Source organism: Apium graveolens, chromosome 7, assembly GCF_009905375.1.
Source record: "Apium graveolens cultivar Ventura chromosome 7, ASM990537v1, whole genome shotgun sequence".
NCBI classification, from domain to species: Eukaryota; Viridiplantae; Streptophyta; class Magnoliopsida; order Apiales; family Apiaceae; genus Apium; species Apium graveolens.
The window spans coordinates 61,915,125-61,930,884 of record NC_133653.1 but is presented as its reverse complement, the minus strand read 5'-3'; the positions used below and the strand labels follow the sequence as shown (position 1 = coordinate 61,930,884).

The following is a 15,760-nucleotide window of genomic DNA, read 5'->3' as shown; positions in this document are numbered from 1 at the left end:
AGAGTACTAATAAGATCTCAGAATAACAATAAAAAAACCCTCTACAAAGTGAGGCATACAAAGTTTTCTTATTCAGCATAATCAGCAAAATCACTATTCATAAGGGTTACAAAAAGTTCAAAATTATTGGGGTTATTACACTGTACTAACCTTGCAGGCTCAGAATAGAAAGCTAAAAGAAAAGAATGCTTATTTAAAACAGGCATTAAGTGAAGTTCTCATTTGAATGGATGATCCTATGAAAGATGAAACTCTGGCTGCTGAAAATCGATCGTTGGTTGAAAATATATCTAAGTGTTGGTGAGACTGCGTAGCTGTATGAACAGTTACGTGATAACTCAACACGATAACAATACTAGAACATGACAGGTTAATAATACTATGTCTACACAAGAAATTAGGAAGAATGAAGACAAGGTAAATACAAAGAATCAGAAGATTAGAAGAAAGCCTGAAGTCTGTCTACAGGTCACTGAAAGAAGTTCATTAATATGATCATGCCTCGGTGAAGAACAAAGTTTAAAGACTTTCAGGGTTTCAGAAATGTTAAAGATTCAATATACAAGTGCTACCGGAAGATTTCAGTATATTGGCATTGATTGAAGATAGACAGTGTTCGAAGCATAGGAATCTGAAGAATTGAAGACAGGGTATAGACATAGGTTAATAAAGACGTTGTCTAAAGTACCATAAAGGATTCCAGTGAAATTACAGTTGTTTATTGACAGTCAGTGTCTGAAGCAATAAAGTTGTTGCAAGCTTAACAATTTAATCAAGGCCATAATACGAAGACCTGAATCGGTGTTAGTCGTCTGTGAACCAGACCAGTTGCACTAGGCGTCAACAGCTCGTGAAAGGAATCTGGGTATTATTTATAGAAGGATTGTTAAGTTGAGGAACGTATTTAGATTAAAATTCTATCTGTTAAAGTACGAGAAGAGGTACGCGAGGTATACAGCTAAACAGCTCAGGGGACTGGCGAAACTCAAAGTTTAATTGATAAATTAAATAAATTTATTTAATGGACTTTAATATAATTTATTAAATAAACTTAAAATGATTTATTTTATAAACTTTAAACAAGTTTATTTTATAAATCTAAATTAGTTTATTTATATAAGTTATATTTAAGTTTATTTTATAAATTAATTTAGTTATAATTTAAACTTAAAAAGAAAAGAAAAAAAAGAAAAAGAAAATATAAAAATAAAAGAAAAAGAAAATACAAAACAAAAACGTGTACAAACGTTTGTTTGGTTTTTGTTTATAAATGTTAACTTCGTACATGTATGTGTACTAGATCAAAAGGAGTCGCCAGAGAGTCCCTGTCGCCACACACAGATGTAAACAAATAAACTAAACATCCTACCTGTCACCACAGAGCAAAACAACTCCCTCCTATACTCCTGTCGCCACAGAGGTTTTGATAAGGTTGTCGCCACAGAGCTCCTCTCTCTTCAGGCACACATTATTGGATAAAAGACTAAACAATTGCAGCAAAAAACAGAGCCATCATTTTGGATCATTTTCTGTTCATCTTCTCTGCCAAAAGAGAAGTGAAAATGACATCATTGATTTAGAGAGAAGCTCAAACTTTTTGTATATCCGTTTAACTTCTCACCGGAGTAACGTTATAATGCCCGATTCAATTCTTGTATATTCTTAGGGGCATTATAATCGTTACCCGGTAATTAAATCCTAGTACAAACAAAAGCTAGATCATTGTATAGGATTTAATTTGTAAATCTTTGTAGAAGTTAGGAACTTTGTTGTTATTAGATTGTAACCGGTTAATTTATTTACTGGAGTGTAGCAATATCCTTGAGGATTTATATACGAATATATATTTCCTCGAATATCTTGTGTTCCTTATTTTTATCATTCCAAACACTATTTCTCTCAAGAACACGAAACCACTAACCGAGCACTAAATCTATATCCGCTAAAGATTCGAAAGAATTTTTAATTTAGTGATTATCGTATTCAACCCTTCTTTCTACGATAATTCGGGACCTAACAATTGGTATCAGAACTGACTGATTGATATACAAATCAAGATCCTTAAATGAATTTATTTTATTAATTTTTCATTTACATAATTTAATTTTGTAAATCTGATTTAGTAAATTTATTTTATAAATTTAATTTAAATATATTTATTTATGAACTTGATTTAAATAAATTTATATTATTAATTTAATTAAATTAGTTTATTAATTAAATTTTAATAAATAAATTTTTTTAATTTAAATTATTTCCCCCTAATTTGTTGATTTATTAGCTGCTGGTTTCTTCGATTTATGGCTGCCAAACTATCTATTTTCAATGGCATATTAGCTGCCATTTCACTTTGTTTGTTTGGAAAATAATTTAAATGGTAGCAATTTGTGTGCCTCGCGTGATTGGAAAAACGCAGCTCTGGAAATCAAATCAGCACACGCGCAAGGAACAAAAACTGCTTCTGCAATGTACGCGCGAAAATCATCAAAAGAAGGTAACATGTTGAAGTGCTGTGCCACTCATGCGCTGAAAAAAAAGGGAAAAGAATCGTGCAGGGCGCGTGCATCCCACGCGCTGGTGACATCCACGCACACAAAGCCATCACGTCTCCGGGCTGTACAGTGCAAGTACTTCGCCACAGAGCAATTCCTGTAGTCGCCATACAGTAAATGTGTCGGCTGTCCCTAGATTGCTTGGTCGCCACAGAAATATGAGTCGCCACAAAAGCTTTATACATGGACAGTCGCCATTTAGCTTTCTTTTTCCTATTTAATTATTTCTGACTTATTTATTTTTTCATAATTAAAATTTAATTTTTTCTTAAAATAATAATTTACATTTTATTTAATTTTTTAGAAAAATTGAAATTCTTGAAAATTAGATTTTACGTAAATATTTATTTTTGATTACTTTATTTTCTAAGAAAATTAAAAATATTGGAAATTTAAATTTCTCTTAAATATTAAATTAAGGGTACTCAAGGTATTGGTAGATTCAGGATTCCTCCGGGCTTTTAAAGTGGATTTTAATCTTTCGAAGAAAACGAAGACCATGTGCTATTCAGACGGAAAATTCCTGAATACGAAAATTGAAGATAATGGTTTTCTTACTCTGATGGAAATGATTTCAAGACCTACAGACAAAAATTGTGGAACTTCCTCATAGGCTTACTCCATAGGATACCATTGGGTTTTCAGACGCAGGAAATGAATGAAATTTCTACGGGTACAATTTTCTCGGAGATTTTAAGATAACTCTATGTTTCCAGATTATACAGTCACATAGTGGTTTGTACCTATGCTATATTTATCCTGGAATCAATGAGAACATACAGGCATGAATTGTGGAGGTCAGAGAGAATAGTGGGGACACACAAATATCTCGAATACATGCAGTATAGTTGGAACCTCATGACAGAACATAAGAGTTACTGACAACTGAATCAAAGGAAGCTCAGGTAGAAGTACTTGAGGGACTGGACGTCAGGGTAGTGTTTCACTTGTTAGGGAAGTTTAGTCGCATCAGATTCATAAGGAGTACATAAGCTATATCCAAGAATCAAGCCTATCTATTCCGAAGCAGAGATTCTTACAGATTCAGTTCAAGGGGTGATTACAGACTGAGGTCGGGACATAAACAAGATTTGATAGCTACATGTTTGTGATAATTGGCATTTTATACCACTTAGAACATCTTAAAATGGCTTAAATTGGTGCCTTGAAGTCAAGTATTTTGTGTATTTGATGCGTTTTTCTAGTGTTTATGCATTTCAGGGTATTAGTTGCATTTCGGAGGAGTAATCATCAAGAATAAGCCTTGGCATGTGTTCACCATTGCGAGAGGAAAGAAAGGGGCAGATTACGGCGAAGAAACGGAGCAAACTCAGGAATTTTCCAGTAGGGTCCTGAGCGCCCGCTCAGCAATGCTGAGCGGCCGCGCAGAAAGCTGAGCGCGCTGAGCGGCCGCGCAGGGTCGGGAAAAATAATAAATTGTTTTAGACTTCTACTTCTGTTTGGCTTCTAACTTCTATATAATCTGAGTTTTATGGGACTAGTATATAAGTATATTTGGAGACGTTTTCAAGAGAGAGGATCGTGGTATTAAGCAAGGAGAAACGGAGAGAAGGGAGAAGACCGTTTTAGCACACAGCAACGAATAGGAAACATATTTTCTTGTGATTCTTGTTTCGTTGTAACGTTGGATGCTAGTTTTCTTACTTTGAACCTATTTACTATTGTGACGTACTCTGATTTAATATAATTAGTTTAGTTATTATTTTCTTGTGTTTGTTTATCATGATTTCATATGAACCCATGATGACGATAATTGCTATTATGGGCTAATCGTGATCATGGGGTTGCAACGGATTTACTATGGAATTCTTTAGTTAATTGTTTAATATTTTAGTGTGTGATGATTGTATGATATCTAGTATTGGTTGTGCGTATTCGTCTTATGTGCGTCATGAACATATAGATAGGGTGTTAATCTCTTGTGAAGCGACGGTGGATCTTGAGATTTAGAACTTGCCATGCTAGCATAGGTTCATGTACGGTGTGCATGATTAGTGGGTAACTCTAACAGTTTTATTCGCCCTGTGTAATCAAAAGGGAATAACTTGTGCTTAAATCGTTGTGTTGTCAATTTCTGTAGACATATAGGAACTCAACATAATTGATGATAATTCAACTTCCATCTTAATTGTGGATGCTTGGTAGAATAGTATTAGTACAATGAAAGTTGGCTTTTATCAGTTTCGTGTTATTCGATTAATATCATCACTGTCACATGCTAAAGGTAATAACAATAACTACTGAAGGAAGTAGTAGTGAAGTTGTGATCTCATGAGTGTTTTAATATTGTTAATTTGAAGTGATTAATTAAGTAGTTAATTGTAGTTAATATTTAGTCAACAATTCAAAGTGTTAGTGTCTTACCATTGAGAAGTAATCATACATTGGTGCGTGAGTTTAATTAAACAATAATTAGTCTGAGTCTCTGTGGGAATGAACTAGAAAGTATTCTATATTACTTGCGAACGCGTATACTTGCGTGAATATTAGCGCGTGTTTTCGCCCTAACAAGTTTTTGGCGCCGCTGTCGGAGACTCGGCGTATTTGTTTAGTTTATGTACTTACCATCATTGGTCATTAGGACTTAGTGATTAGGACGTAGTTGTTACTTATTGTTTTCGGTTGTGCTTGAGGTACTTTAGCAAGCGGTTATGCAAACTCGTTCTCGTACTCGCAAGAGGACTTTAGATACAGCTGAAGAGACAGACGAAGTTCTTGATATTCCGGAGAAGATAGATTTTGAAGATTCGGATTCAGGAACTGAGCAGAAAGAACCAGTAATCATGAGTGATCGTATTGTTCAGGCTGATCCAGCTCTTATGGACTTTTCTCGGCCAAAAATTGATGACATTCAGTCAAGCATTCTTCATCCGGCTATTCAAGCTAACACCTTTGAAATCAAGCCGGGCACTATTCAGATGGTGCAGAATTCTGTTTCTTTTGGAGGAGCTGCGACTGAAGACCCCAACATGCACATAAGAAATTTTGTCGAGATCTGCAGCACTTTCAAGTATAATGGCGTGACTGATGAGGCTATCAAGCTGAGGCTTTTCCCATTCTCACTGAGGGAAAAAGCTAAGGACTGGTTACATTCTGAACCAGCTGGGTCCATCACTACTTGGCAAGATCTTGCGCAAAAGTTTCTGTTGAAGTTTTATCCGATGGCAAAGACTGCTGCTATGAGGAGTGCTCTTACTCAGTTTGCGCAGCAACCTTCAGAATATATGTGCGAAGCTTGGGAATGCTACAAGGAAATGTTGAGGAAGTGTCCACATCATGGAATGCCCGATTGGATGGTGATCACTGGTTTCTATAATGGTTTGGGGGCCCAATCTCGGCCCATGCTCGATGCAGCAGCTGGAGGCGTCTTATGGGCTAAAAGCTATACTGAGGCTTATAATCTTATCGAGACTATGACTGCAAATGAGCATCAAAACCCAACTCAGAGGATGATGCCTGGGAAGGTAGCAGGTATTCTGGAAGTCGATGCAGCCACCGCTATTGCAGCGCAGCTTCAAGCGCTGTCAATGAAGGTTGATTCTCTGGCTACATATGGAGTTAATCAAATAGCTATGGTTTGTGAGCTTTGTGCAGGTTTTCATGCTACGGATCAGTGTTCTCTTGTCAACGAATCTGTTCAGTATGTGAATAATTATCAGCGACAACAGCAGCCTGTGCTAGCTACTTATCATCCTAATAACAGAAATCATCCAAATTTCAGCTGGGGTAATAATCAGAATGCTATTCAGCCACCATATCAGCAAGGTGTGAGTAAACAGTTTAATCCACCTGGATTCCAGCAACCACAGCAGTATGCTCAAAGGCAATCATATCCTCAACAGGGAAGTGCAGCTGCACCTACTAGTGTTGATTTTGAGGAACTTAAGCTGTTATGCAAGAGTCAGGCGGTTTCGATCAAGACCTTGGAAAATCAAATCGGTCAAATAGCCAATGCAGTGTCCAATCGTCAACCTGGCACACTTCCCAGTGACACGGAAGTACCAGGCAGGAAGGAAGCTAAAGAGCAAGTCAAGGCTATTACCTTAAGGTCTGGGAAAGTTGCTGATTCTGAAAAGGCAAAAGAAGGAGAAGCTGAAGTTAGAGATGAAGATGCTAACCAAAAGGGGAAAGCGGCAGAACCAAGGAAGACTACTGTTGAACACACTCTGCCTGAGGGTAATACAGGGGAGAAACAACTCTATCCTCCACCACCTTTTCCTAAAAGATTACAGCAACAAAAGCTGGATAGACAGTTCGGTAAGTTTCTGGAGGTGTTCAAGAAACTTCACATCAATATACCTTTCTGTAAGTCATATGTCATAGCCTATTTGTATATTCGAGGATTCAACTCAACTCAAATAAGAATGTAATAAGTAAATAGTGGATCGACCGTTAGAGAGATCTCGCAAAGTAATATCTGTCAAAGGATTCAGAAACAAGGTTCATCTACAGACTCGAGGAGTTAATTCACTGGAAGAAGTTCAAGAAGTTGATCATGCCTCAGTGATATAAATCAAGATCGTGGATTTAATCAAGTGACAGAGATCTCGTCAGAGTATCATTAATTACAAGAATTTAATCTGAAGAAAATCAAAGTGTCAAAGTCAAGACATGAAGAAACGTCACGGAAGTTAGTCACTCATGAACCAGACAGTACATCGAGTGTCAACATTGAAGTGGTGGAATTGATTCATAATTTTCAGTGATTTTCAGAAGATCTGCAGAAGGATGGGTGCTGTTGAAGCCTAGAATTAATTCTCTATTAATTAATTAAGCCAGCTAATTTAATTAAGAAAATAAATTATATCTGTGAAGAATAATTTATTTATTAAATTGAATTAATTGATTAATTAATTCTGAATTAATTTTAGGAATTTTCAGAATTTAAATTGGATTAAAATCTGCATTAAATCAGCAAGACAATTGAAAATGAACTAGCATGACAATCAGGATTGTCATACCGATTGTCATGCTAGGCCATTTTCAATAGTCTCACCGAAAGTTACACTAGGAGGATGATTGTCTTGCTAGTTCATTATGATTGTCATGCTAGTTCATTCAGATTGTCTTGCTAGTTCAATCCATTGTCCTACCGAAAGTCTTGCCAGCTATAGGATTGTCATGCTAGTTCAATTCTATTCGGCTGTTGATTAAAAAGAAACAGAGTAGCAGCAACTCAATAATCCAGAAAAATAGAAGCAAAGAACAAACAGAAAGAAAAAGCAGCCGCCTCTGAAACATTCAATTTTTTATCTGCTTAATTCAAGATCAATTTCTAGATTGCAAAGTTAAATCCAGTCAATTAGAAATCATTCTCTTGTTCTTGTATAACAATCTAGCAGATCAAAATCCCTAGAACTTAATCTCAAATCGCGTTTAGCATTTGATTCTAATTATTGCAAAAATAGAAAAAGTTCATGTCGAATTTATTCTAGATTTGTGATAATTAATTTGAGATTAATTCCTTGTAATCGATACAGTTGTTGTAACACCTTTCAAGTTTAATAATATTTTTATTTAACTTGAATTTTGTTTCACATTTTTTATTCCGCATTTAATTCGATTATTCGGTACTGTTTGTATTCAACCCCCCTTCTATAAACACATTGGGACCTAACAATTGGTATCAGAGCCTTCTGATTAACGAACAAATCAAGATCCTAGACTTTTGTGATTTTTCAACTCCTTGAATTTTTATTTATTCAAAAATTCATAATGACTTCACATAAAGTTGGAACCGTTAAAATTCCACAATTTGATAAAGAGAATTATATCATGTGGAAGAAGAAGATGCTATTATTTTTACAAGTTGCAAATCCCAAATATTCAAACTTGTTAAAGAAGGGTATAAAAACTCCGATGGTTATTGAACCGGAGGTAATAATAGATGGTGTGGTGACTACTAAAGCTAGAACCTATCCAAAAGAGCCCGAAGATTTTACTCCTGCTGAGAAGGAAGAAGCCTCCTTGGATGCCAGCCTTCAATTAATATTAATTGATTCCCTTGATCCCTTGATGAACAGACATGTGATGAACTGTAAAAATTCTAAACACATGTGGGAAACTATTGAGGTAATTAATGAAGGCACAGAGGAAGTTAGGGAGAACAAGTTGGAAATCCTAACCTCTGAATATGAACATTTCAAATCAAATCCAGGAGAAGGAATTACTGAAGTGTTTGAGAGGTACAATGCGTTGATCAACAACCTGAACATAAATGGGAAATATTATTCAATCAGGGAGGTCAACAAAAAGTTCCTTTTAACACTGCCAACTCATCTTGAACATAGAATCACTGCCATTAGAGAAGCTAGAGATCTGAGTGAGATTTCTTTGGACAGGCTCTATGGAGTGTTAAAAACCTATGAGTTGGAGCAGATTCAACAGAAGGAAGTCTACGGGAAGGATAGAATGGTCAGCACATCTACTGCACTTGTAGCTGAAGGTCAACAACAACAGCAATCTCAACAATTGGAGAGAATGGTACAGTGTTCCAAGGCTGAGGAAAATATGTTAGTAGCAGAATATGATCCTCCTACTACAAATCAATCAAGTGATGATTTTTATTCCTTGGAAGAGCTGGAGCAATTGGAAGACGAGTCAATGGCCCAAATTGTCAAGAGATTCTCCCATGTCAGATTCAAGAGGAATCCCAAGCTTAAGTACAAGTCCATCTACAACAAATTCCAGAAAGGTGGATCTTCATCCTCTAACACCAGCAGTGGTGGATATAAAACATGGATGGTTGATCGGAGCACCATCAGATGCTATAACTGCAATGAGTTGGGACACTTTGCCACAGAATGTAGGAAGCCAAAGCAAGTAAGAAAGAACTCTGAAAGGGCTTATCTGGCAAAGGGAAGAAGCTGGGATGATACTGACAGTGAAGATGAAGATGAAGGAAATCTTGCTCTTATGGCTATTGATGGAAAAGCTTCATCGTCAAGAATAGAGGTAAAACTTTCTGATGCTGAAATGGTTTATCATCTAAGAGGTAACTTAGATTGTGCACGTCGTGATAATGAACTGTTAAGTTTACAGATCACAGACCTTGAGAAAGAGGTCAATGAATTAAGACTTGTGCACATTAATCAAGATAAATTAAAAGAACAAGTATCTTTTCTAGAGAATAGAGTTGACTGTTATAGAAAACTTGAAACTATTCTCAAAGACAAGATCACCGGTCTTGAGACTAAGGTTAGAGCCTACTTCAATTCTTGTTCGAAGGCTAAAGAGTTCTACAGTAAGCAATCTGTTAATCAAACATCTGGAATAGGTTATGATTACAATGTTGCTATTGGAGAATTAGGCATAAACTCCCCTCCTCGTGTCTGTGCTAAAGGGAGGGAAGTACCACATGTGCTTAAGGGTGTTGATGAACCCCTCTATAAACCATCAATTGCTGAACCATTTGATGCGACCTCTTCTGTTATTCAGGAAGAAATACGTGCTGAGGATCATGCTTATGAGAAGATTGTTTCCAAGTCATGTGAGTCGAAAGTTCCAGTCAAAGTTGTGAAAGCAACTGAGACTAACTCAGACACACTTGAGTTGGATAACAATAATGCCATGTCTACCATGCATAAATTACCTGCTATTAATCACTCTCATAAAGCATGTGGTGTTGCTAATTGTATGTCTTGTGCTTTTAATATGATGTATGCTTATTTTAATGGTAAGCATGTGTCTAATGATAAGACTACTCCTCGTCAGCATGTGAATAACAAGAAACATGATAGGTCTAAGGTTGCTAGTCCTTCTAAGGCTAGAAAGGAGACATTTGTGCCTAAGCTTAAACATAAATTTGTTAAGGCTGTTTACAAGGTCAAATGTTCAGTCATTGAGAAAGTTGAGAACATTAAGATTAAAAATGTTGTTTTGCCTGACAAAGGACAGTTCTACAAGTATGCCGGGCCCAACCAAGTTTGGGTTCCGAAGAAGGGTTAATCCATTTGTGTTGCAGGGCATTAAAACAGGTGAAACCGGAAGTGTGGATTCTTGACAATGGATCATCAAGACATATGACCGGAGATAGAGCCCTGCTATCAAATGTGGATTGAGAAAGCTGGCCCCCTGGTTACCTTTGGAGATAACAGTAAAGGTTTATCTGAGGGATATGGCTGTTTGCAAGCTGGGAATGTTATCATTGTAATTTTGTATATTGTGCTAGGTTATTATCAGGAAGCAGTATCTAACATATAGCACCAGTGACGAGACTTGAGAATATTACGACATATCAAGCACCTGCTGCACATTACACTTGGAATTGTACTCTAGTAAGATGTGTACAAGTGTACTCCTGATTGGTGAGTCAAAAGAGGAAGTCAGTGCACCACAGTTCATGGACTTTGCAGTTGCAGATCTATTGGACTATGCAATCTCTTCTTCACAATCTCACTTCAGGTTGGTATGAACGAGTATACTGCTCAAGCAATCGTCAAGGACATGGTATGGCACTCTAACAGAAGTTATAATTTTATATGAATAAGTAGAGTCGTCATATTAGTAACTATCTTATCACTAAGCACAATCATATTGTTTTATAAGTGCAGTGATATATTGGTTATGCAACATAACAATTAGTATCTAAAGTACTTGACAAGTATCGGTCAATGATATCTTGTTAACATTATGTTGCAGATATTTGTAAGCTTTTGACATGAATGAGAATTACTTAGACTTTACCCTAAGTGATCAATGTTTTATCAAAAACTCATTCATATTGAAAAACAAAATCAAACTTCTTTCTACATTAGTGATTTCTTATGTCATGTAAAATCTTTTGAAATCACTATTGTAAATCATTTTCTCTCTATTACCATATATTCTGTGTTACAGGTTCAGTCTCCAATGGCTTTCTTTCATTGACAGTCATGAGGTTGAAAACCCACAACGTCTATCCCACACTGTAAAGACAAACACAGAAACAGAACCAACCAACACTCTCTTACCACTAAATGTAGTATGAATGAGCGTGAGGGAGATAGTGCCTTAGTGCACCACATAAGGAAGGTTCTGTAGTCAACCCAGTAGCTCTGTCTCCTACATAGATGAGTAGTATTTAAACCGAGACAACTGCTAGCCCCCATACATCTTCTCAAAAAGATGTAATGGCTGAAAAGGCACAAAAACAGTTACTAGATTCATTCTCTCAACAGGGTGAGTCTATTGAATTTTGCCTGTCGGCCAAGGTATCCGATGTAGTGTCACCACTTCAAACATAATCAATTCTTGATGCACAAGGAGAGGTTACACACACAAAGGATGAGTTGACGAAAACAAGAGTTTCGACCATTTTAAGGTCAGATTCGATTGTTCAAGGTTCGTTAGTGGACCAATTGCCTTTACAGGTGTTAGGAGAGGATACTGATCCAAAAGCCATATGTCAGTGGTCAGTGTCTACCTCCCCAGGCTTAAATCCCCTGGATGCATCTGCGGATAGTGGATCTGACATAGGTGCAGATCGGCAACTTGTTGACAATGATTCAGATATTACCTGATGTGTCACAAGGAAATGTCTTCACAGACATTAGAAGGGAACTTTGATCTTTATGCTAAATTCGTTGGATCATTGTTTACCTTCCCAGAATTCAAGTCTGGAACCCTAAAAGGGAAACTAGCAACTTGTAAATTATGACTCAGATTCATCTGACGAGTTTAACAAGGATGGGGATTTGTGAACTCCCATTGCACCACCTGTGACCTCCTTAAGGATGGCTAAGGTGATTTTCCTTGCAGGTACAGCTGGAATATGGAGCTATGAGAGGAGTGATACACTTGTGAGAATGAGTGTAAACACGAGTGGAGAGAAGAGTGAAACACATGTGAGGTACACTAAACAGAATCACACACTCACAGTGAGGAAGAAAGAGAAACTACTTGTTATTTCTTTTCCAACCAAGTGAAATATGAGAACTCCTTCAGACAACAGCATACATTCCTTCTTTAAGGGGGAGATAAAGGCTTAAGTAATAGTTTGGAGGATTCCTCAACTAAGGGGGAGAAATAGCAGGGGGAGTAAGAAAAAGATCCTAAAAATGTACACTACACCACACCATTGTTGTTTGTAACTACGGATTCTATTGTACGGGAGAGGTGGTAAACACAAGGTGATTTCCTAGTAAGGGAAGAAGCTGTTAGGGGAGTACCATTGGTTTTTATCGGCGGATCCTATTGTACGGGAGAGGTGGTAAAATGAAGGTGATCTTCTTTAATCAGTTGATTCTCATAGGGGGAGAAGCAAGAGATATGGGTTCTCAACAGGAAATGTGGTTGTACAAATGAAGATGGAACTACTTGAAGATATGTTCAGTCTAGAGGAACATCTACTTGGAATCTGGAAAATGTTAAATCTCATCCAGAACTTTTCTGCTATTTACTTTGCATGTATGTTTATATCTTTTTCTTATTTGTTAGTTGAGTAATCCTCTAGGTATTTGTGTGTTATTGTCTAACAAATAAATAGGGGGAGATTGTAAGTCATATGTCATAGCCTATTTGTATATTCGAGGATTCAACTCAACTCAAATAAGAATGTAATAAGTAAATAGTGGATCGACCGTCAGAGAGATCTCGCAAAGTAATATCTGTCAAAGGATTCAGAAACAAGGTTCATCTACAGACTCGAGGAGTTAATTCACTGGAAGAAGTTCAAGAAGTTGATCATGCCTCAGTGATATAAATCAAGATCGTGGATTTAATCAAGTGACAGAGATCTCGTCAGAGTATCATTAATTACAAGGATTTAATCTGAAGAAAATCAAAGTGTCAAAGTCAAGACATGAAGAAACGTCACGGAAGTTAGTCACTCATGAACCAGATAGTACATCGAGTGTCAACATTGAAGTGGTGGAATTGATTCATAATTTTCAGTGATTTTCAGAAGATCTGCAGAAGGATGGGTGCTGTTGAAGACTAGAATTAATTCTCTATTAATTAATTAAGTCATCTAATTTAATTAAGAAAATAAATTATATCTGTGAAGAATAATTTATTTATTAAATTGAATTAATTGATTAATTAATTCTGAATTAATTTTAGGAATTTTCAGAATTTAAATTGGATTAAAATCTGCATTAAATCAGCAAGACAATTGAAAATGAACTAGCATGACAATCAGGATTGTCATACCGATTGTCATGCTAGGCCATTTTCAATAGTCTCACCGAAAGTTACACTAGGAGGATGATTGTCTTGCTAGTTCATTGTTATTGTCATGCTAGTTCATTCAGATTGTCTTGCTAGTTCAATCCATTGTCCTACCGAAAGTCTTTCCAGCTATAAGATTGTCATGCCAGTTCAATTCTATTCGGCTGTTGATTAAAAAGAAGCAGAGTAGCAGCAAATCAATAATCCAGAAAAATAGAAGCAAAGAACAAACAGAAAGAAAAAGCAGCCGCCTCTGAAACATTCAATTTTTTATCTGCTTAATTCAAGATCAATTTCTAGATTGCAAAGTTAAATCCAATCAACTAGAAATCATTCCCTTGTTCTTGTGTAACAATCTAGCGGATCAAAATCCCTAGAACTTAATCTCAAATCGCGTTTAGCATTTGATTCTAATTATTGCAAAAATAGAAAAAGTTCATGTCGAATTTATTCTAGATTTGTGATAATTAATTTGAGATTAATTCCTTGTAATCGATACAGTTGTTGTAACACCTTTCAAGTTTAATAATATTTTTATTTAACTTGAATTTTGTTTCACATTTTTTATTCCGCATTTAATTCGATTATTCGGTACTGTTTGCATTCAACCCCCCTTCTACAAACACATTGGGACCTAACACTTTCGCTGAAGCTCTGGAGCAAATGCCTAGTTATGCGAAGTTTATGAAGAGTATTCTTTCAAGGAAGGTGAAACTGGATGACCTTGAGACCGTTGCTCTCACGGAAGAATGCAGCGCTGTTCTGCAGCAAAAGTTACCTCCAAAACTGAAAGATCCAGGTAGCTTCACCATTCCTTGCACCATTGGCAAGTTGACTTTTGACAAGTGCCTTTATGATTTGGGAGAAAGCATCAATCTGATGCTGTTGTCGATCTTTAAAAAGTTGGATTTTCCTGATCCAAAACCCATATACATGTCTCTACAATTGGCTGATCATTCTATTACTTATCCAAGGGGCATAGTGGAGGATGTGCTAGTCAAGGTGGATAAGCTTTTCTTTCCTGCAGATTTTGTTATTCTGGATTTTGATGAAGATAAGAAGATTCCCATAATCTTGGGAAGACCTTTCTTGGCTACTGGCCGTACCTTGATAGATGTGCAGAAAGGTGAATTTACTATGCGGGTACAAGATCAGGATATGACCTTCAATGTATTCAAGGAAATGAAATTCCCTATTGAAGATGAGGAGTGCTTAAAAGTGGATGTGATTGATTCTGCGGTTACTTCGGAACTCGATCGCATGTTAATGTCTGATGCATTGGAAAAGGCCTTAGTGGGGGATTTTGACAGTGATGATGAAGATGGCAATGAGCAATTACAATATCTGAATGCTTCTCCCTGGAAGCAGAAGCTGGACATGCCATTTGAATCTCTTGGTACTTCTGACCTCAAGAATGCTGAAGGAAAGCTCAAACCATCAATAGAGGAAGCACCTACTTTGGAGCTCAAGCCATTACCTGAACACTTGAGGTATGCTTTTTTAGGTGATACATCTACTTTACCTGTTATTATTGCATCTGACTTTTCAGGTAGTGAGGAAGACAAGCTCTTAAGGATTTTGAGAGAATTCAAATCGGCTATTGGATGGACCATAGCAGACATCAAGGGGATCAGCCCTTCATATTGTATGCATAAAATTCTGCTAGAGAAAGGTAGTAAGCCGACCGTTGAACAGCAGCGCAGACTTAATCCTATCATGAAGGAGGTGGTGAAGAAAGAAATTCTGAAATGGCTAGATGCATGCATCATTTATCCTATTTCTGACAGTTCTTGGGTGAGCCCCGTAGAATGTGTACCTAAGAAAGGAGGTATCACTGTGGTAGAAAATGAGAAGAATGAGCTCATCCCCACTCGAACAGTTACAGGATGGAGAGTATGCATTGATTATCGGAAGTTGAACAAAGCCACGAGGAAGGATCACTTCCCTCTTCCATTTATTGATCAGATGCTTGACAGGTTGGCTGGTCATGAGTATTATTGTCTTCTGGATGGCTATTCAGGGTATAATCAGATTTGTAT

At 36.8% G+C, this 15,760-nt stretch overlaps 1 non-coding gene across 1 annotated transcript; it reads right to left on the bottom strand.

Annotated features, from left to right (window-relative positions):
• Window positions 1-5,749: 5,749 nt before the first annotated feature.
• LOC141675845 (small nucleolar RNA R71) lies at window positions 5,750-5,856 on the bottom strand. Its single transcript, XR_012556475.1, has one exon. It is a non-coding gene; the product is annotated as a small nucleolar RNA R71 (small nucleolar RNA).
• Window positions 5,857-15,760: the final 9,904 nt, after the last annotated feature.